Consider the following 6,860-nt stretch of genomic DNA (forward strand, 5'->3'; position numbering starts at 1 on the left):
ACGAGTAAAGGTGAAAATTCGTTATGTATGGACGAAAAATTGTGCTAAGTGAGCACAACTCAGCACAATTTACCGCATCTCGATATTTGAATTTTTACAAAAATTACAGCAATTTTTCTGAAAATACTGGTTTATTCGAAATTGCCATATCTGAAAACGGTTGAAAATATTGAGAAAAAAATAAACGGCACAAGTTAGCACAAATCAAGCGCGACCCAGCACAACTTTAATTTTTTCGAAATTCGAAAATTGCAATTCTGACATATTTTGAAATTATCGTTTTTTCGAAATTGGTAAGAGATATGAAAAAATTTTAACGGCACAAATGGGCACAAACCGAGTACGACTCAGCACAACTTTAATTTTTTCGAAATTCGAAAATTGCAATTCTCTCAGATTTTTTCGAAAAAAATCTTTTTTCGCATATCTCAGAAATTTTTTCGAATTCGAAAAAAATTTCGGCACAATTGAGCACAAACCTAGCACAATTCAGCACAACTTCTTTTTTCGAAATTCGAAAATTGCAATTCCAACGGACACCACATTGTTCCACGATATCGAAAGAAAATTTTGTGCGAACGAAAAGCTAGTCATTCACTTCGTATCAGAATGCGTTCAAATAACATCCGTTCGTTCTTTCGCATAGACTTACTTGACTCAGTGTTGCTAAATATACCTTTGAAAAAATTAATCGCGAAATTATGAAAAGCGCCAAAATGACAGATTTAAACGCGAAAAAGCTGCAAAAATGCAACCATACGTAAGCTGGCTCTGCCTGAACTGACAGTTCAGTTGTAAACAAAAAATTGTAAAAAAAAAAACAAACAAAATAACTTTCCGAGATTCCAGTAATTGGTTAATTTATTTGTGTTTAAAAAAAACTATTTCTGTTGCCCTATATTTTATGGATGATGTGAAAAAGCCTCCTGCTTCCAAATATTGACAGGGTTATAAAAACCCATATCATATTCGAGATTCGCCTTCCATTAGTAGAACTTCAGCAGAATGATTATTCAACTTGATTCCCGTACCCATGCTGCTATCCGGTCGATTTATTCCATATCATTGAAACCACCTATATTGGCAGCCAACCTCCATCGGGAGCAGTTCATATTGCTAACAGCAGAAGCAATGCAGATGCATATATACCACAACTGACATTTTTAATGGTAATAACCACGCGAAGTTTAGCAAGGGCGATCGGTCACATGAATGCCAAGTGAGCTCCCTATTGAATAAAATATCAGAAGCTTGTGACTTGCAGTCAACCATCCATCACAAAACTTGAAGACAAATGACCCAAAAGAATCAATGGATGTTTACTTTAGCCAATTTAACTGAATTGTCGTTTGTTTGTGGCACAAAATTACACACCTGGAAGTGCAAGGGGCTGCAACGTTAGAGATTGGGCCAGATTACAAAAACAAAACAATAATGTCTACACCATATCTCAGACTTATGCCACTGGATTACATAATATTATCCAATAGCCTGGTCTGGTTCACAACCAGCTGCGTAAAACCAGTGAAATCGGAAGCTTTCAACAACTAATGAAATCGACAGCCATTTACCATCATACCACCAGCTATCTAGCTCTTTATGTTGGATTTGGAATAGCCATATAAATCACAGTCAAGTCTTCGCCACTACCACAGCTTCCAAAAACATCAACCCAACATCTAAACCCCGGCAGTCAGTATCATTATCATACGTCATTGACCAGACAGTTTCTGAACGTTCGCCGTTCAACGTGGGGGAGAATATTCAAACGAACATATTTTTTGCATATACATTTTCTGCTTTTGTTGAATAGTTTTATTCTTTTTTAATATGTAACTGACCTATATAATTATTGTTTATTTTAAGCAGGTCAATAACCTAAACAAAGAAACACCTCGATTGGTTTCACATTGCATGGGTTATTGGCTGAAGTAAATTAAGCGTTTATTTACATTTACCAGCGACCCAATGGATTTTTGTGTATGTTCGTATCGGCTATTCTTTTCAGACATCCTGCAGCAAGATGTGGGGCGAACGTCGTACCATATGTTAACATATTCAACATGTTATATTCGAGTTCTTGTATGGGTGTTTCTCATACGATTAGCTGATATTTGCGATCCTTTTGTAGGTAGTCTAAAACGCAACAACATTGCAAACAGATCTCCTTGAATTCTGGGACCTAATTGCAAATATCATTGAGTGACCACCCATGTAATGACTTGCAAGACGCGTCGACACAAACCTAAGCTTTGTTGTTCTGCTATTTGTGTTCTGGATGTAGTAATGATCACCACGCACCTCTCTTGGTTGTATTTTCGTCATATGTCCAAGATCGTCGTACTCCTTCATAAATTGAGCATATGAAGACTTGCATTCTTAGATAAGCGACGCTCCAATGCAAAGAATCTGGAGGCTGCAAAAATTTAAGGATTCGGATATTGTTCATAAAAGATGCTATATTTTTGCGCAACAGTGTTGTTTGGTTACATTACCGGTGGCTGCATAAATAACATCATAAAAAATGATGTACATATTAGACACATATGCACACACACATGCACATATATGCAGCCACTGGTAAATTCCCTTTAGAAAAAAAGAGTAGTACCGCAGTGCTGCTCGAGTACTCGCCAAGCGATACCGACCACTCGCTCTTCATTTCCCCGTTAACGGTAAGAGCTGCTGACTTTTACACTGGACTGTCGTGTGAAAATCAGTACTCGCGTTTGCAGCGCTTTGTGAGGGGTGAGCGACTGCTGAATTTTGCATCAGTCGCCATTGAAAAAAGTAACTGAACATACTGCACGAACGTAATTATTCGCATTGCCATTGCGAATAATTAAAAGAACGAAAGACAGATTTGTTTTCATTCAGCTATTTTATTTCAAAACAATATTAAATTACAAAATAGAATTTAAGTAAAATATATAATTTCAAAAAAAGGCAGGAGACACGTATTTTGTTAGCGCCCTTTTTTGTCTTCCCAGTAACGTTTCTAACTTAGAGGTACGTCAAGTCCTTCTTCTTTTAGAATTGTCAACAGTTTTTCAACACAATTTTTAGTGGTTTGGTATCGATGTACCACATTTTAAGTTTATCTGTAAACTTGGAAGTTTGCACAATATTTAAAAAATCTTCTGCTGTATTATTTTCGCAGGTGACGCTGCTTTCACAAATATTTTTTTCCACTCTTCTACTTTTTCCACATTAAATAGTATTTGTTCATAAATAGCTTTTTATTTTAATACTCTGCGTTCAAAGGTACGCTTTTTAATTTTTTACATACACTTTCTTTTCTTTTTCACTTAAAACAAATATTTTACTTGCAAGTCCACACAATGCACAAAACACAAATCACAAATAAGCATAATCAGATGCTGACAGTGTTACCAATATATGCGATTATAAAAAAACTGTGCAGCACTTGCGAGTAGTCAAGCAGTACTCGCCGCCTACAACCATTGATACTACTGACTTTTACATAAGTGTAGCACCACTCGCAGTTCATCAATACCTCCACTGTTTTCTGCAGGGTCCAATGCTGAATTCAAATAAATAAGCATCGTCACCAGCCAAACAGGTTGCTGTGACGATGCAAATTGGAGTTAGAACAGTTCAGTCTCGAATTTAAAAGCGCGTACGCAAGTTTCCCCCCCGAGTGAACAGTGCCCAAAAACAGAGAAAAAAAAAACAAAGTGTCAAAAAAAACATCATACAAAAAACATAAAACATTGTACAAAAAAAGTAAAAATTAATTGAACAAAAAAAAAAACCTAAAACTAAACAAAAATTGTGAACGAAACAAATTGATTTTTAAAAATAGAAATAAAACAATACGAAAAAACATAAATAAAAACAACATCTTTAATTAAAGAAAAAATAAAAAAAAGTGAAATACGAAACAGATATCTTCTCAGGACCGTCTGAAAACGGTAATCGCACCACAAACGACCATACTCATTCACTGTTGTATTTTGGTTGAAACGATTTTCACACTGTTCTTCAGCTATTGTCAACTTCTGATCCACCCTAGCTAAGAAATCTTCAATATAGGAAGCTCTTTGCATATTCGAATTTCTTGTGATGGAATAAGATTAAAGCAGGACTCTGCTCCAAGTAGTACGTCAATTCTTGTCGTTTGATTAAAGCGGGGATCTGCTAGCTTGATGTTTTCAGGAATTGGTCATAATGTAATGTCGATGCCAGTGCTTATTTGCGGTGACACTATTTTTGGTAACACAAAAGCTTCTAGACGTGTTCTGAATTTGCTTGTCAGCGACTGAAGTTCCACGCTGACTCTATTGTTTGTTCTTGATCTTCCGCCAACGCCATCGATACAGGAAGATACTTGAATGGGTTCGATACCCAACCTCTGCACAAGTCGTTCTGACACAAGATAAATCTGTGAGTCGGAATCCAGAATTGCCTTGAACTCATAGGTTCTTCCATTATTGGCCTTGAAAGCACCCGTGCGGTAGCAGTATGTCAATTCGCCGATGCCACTATTAGGGGTCTCTTAGCTGACACTACTGCTGACTGGTTTTCAGCTTGTGACCTCGTGGAAATATAAAAAAGTGTATTGTGTTTTTGTTGATACTTTCTGCACATCCCATTTGTACATGTTTTGCTTTATCCTTAAAGCAATTCAAACACATCTTTTTTCTAGAAACCCATTTCTGTCTTTCGGACTCTGTCATTGCCAAGGACTGCTTGCAATAATATAGGGGGTGATTACCGTTGCACATACGGTTCGTTGTTGAATCAACCGAAGCTGCTGGTATATCGTTGGAGTTCTTTGATATCCACAATCGACTGCTCATAGTCTTGTCCATCCTCTTTGTTAGGATGTGGGTTAAGGGTGAATCCTATTCTTTCGGTTTTATTCCAGGACCCCCAGTGCCAATAACGATTCATGAACACTGTCGTAATTCGCCTCAGTTAACTCGAGGTGCCTCATGAACTTCTCGGCTTCCCCAGTCACGTTGGACTTGAGATACCACATTTTTTGCTATTGTGGCAAGATCTGCTCGTTGATCATGTTCCAGATTATTCTGGCTCTTGAAATTTGCTGCTTTTTTTGCGAAAGTAGTTTCCTCCTTTCACCAGTAAAAGTGTCAAATACCTTACCACTGGTGGGGAAGTTTGATTGATTCTGGCCAGGATTACGTCGGGGTCACTAAAATAAATGTTTATTAATGTAAAGAAAGGTAGATATACACAACACTTGAATTGTGTATGTTTACAAGTTCTTGCAATCTACAAAGAATATTATTTTTGCTTGCTATTTACACATTTTGGATGTCACTAAAACTAGCATTAAATGTAAAGTAAGCATAATTTACTTGAGCCAATAATGTATGCAATGTGAAACCAAACATTTCTTTTTTATTTAGGTTATTGGCCTGCTTAAAATAAACAATAATTGTATATGCTGTTATATGCTGGCATATAATAAAACTATTAAATAAAATACTAAAAAAGGATACTTGAAACGGTTTTAAAATGTCAATAAACTGAATCAAACTGACATACGCAAAAAATAAGAATTAAGACCTTTCTGTAATCTAATATTTCTTAACGAAATATTTCAATAAACACAAAATCTACGTGTGAAATTAGTAGTTACTTTCTTCAATATGCCCATTTTGGCGACTGCCTTTATATCGAAGTATTCTAATTAATTGACCGATACTACAAATGTTTCGCAGGTAACGTTTGCTTCTAGAGTAATATTCTAACAAGAATTTGCAGCGTTTATATTAAAGAAATATTTTTAAAGAAAGCAAATGCTTTTATTATTACAGTTTGTTTTTTTTTTGTGAAATTCAATTGTCAGAATGTCTTTATAGTTTCTATAACAACAACGTTGTTATTATAAAATGTCAGTTGTTGTAGCTGGTGTATACTCCTTATAAATACACCTTGGGTGTATATATAGGAAAGGCAACACATTCTTTAAACTTTCTGCAAGATTTTGACATTGAATTTTTTATCTATTGCTGTCAACCAGACTACTGACGCTTATGATACAATAGGTTTAATTACGCTTCTATACAGCCAGAAAGCATTTTTAAATTCAGTGTCACAAATGGGTCCGAACTACCATAAATCCGCTAGGAAATCGTTAACATACCGAATATCCAAAAATACCATCCGCGGTAGACCTCGTTACGAACTCTTAACATCAAATTGTAAAAAAATGAGCTATTCGAAAAAATGGATCGATAAACCTCATTTTCCATACTAACCGACCTATCGTGATTTTAACAGACAGATGGACATCTTTAAGTCGACTAAAAATTCAAACTGGTTATGAATATATATACTTGGTGAGCTCTACGATGAATATTTAGAGGTGTTTCAAACTGAATGACCAATTTATATGGTGGAGATATAGAAAATATTCAACTGTGTTGATAATGTTAAAATTTTCAGATAAAGCAGAAAACATTAATGAATAGTATACAATTTATAAAGCCAAATTAAATAAAGGAAATGCAATTAGTTCTTTTGCTTATATCAATACACAGTAATGTGATTTGGTTCAAATCTATTCAAAAATAAAAAAAAGTATAAATGTATCATGAATAAAGCTGTGTGATCGGGTTGATTTGTGTTCGTAATTCTGAGAACAAATAAAGATGTTCGAAACTATCGGATAAGTCATGTTTCCATTTAAACTCTTCCAAGTGTGGAGAAGAGCATCGCATTTTTTATAATACTTCATCTTAACATGTTCAAATGTTATGAAAAAGGTTGTTTCAAGATTTATTTGAACTCGTGCAAAAGAACCAGTGAAATAATTACCTACGTGTAACCACTTCCAAATGTATTTATCAGGTATATATTCCTATGCG

This window comes from Musca domestica, unplaced genomic scaffold (assembly GCF_030504385.1).
Source record: "Musca domestica strain aabys unplaced genomic scaffold, Musca_domestica.polishedcontigs.V.1.1 43, whole genome shotgun sequence".
NCBI classification, from domain to species: domain Eukaryota; kingdom Metazoa; phylum Arthropoda; class Insecta; order Diptera; family Muscidae; genus Musca; species Musca domestica.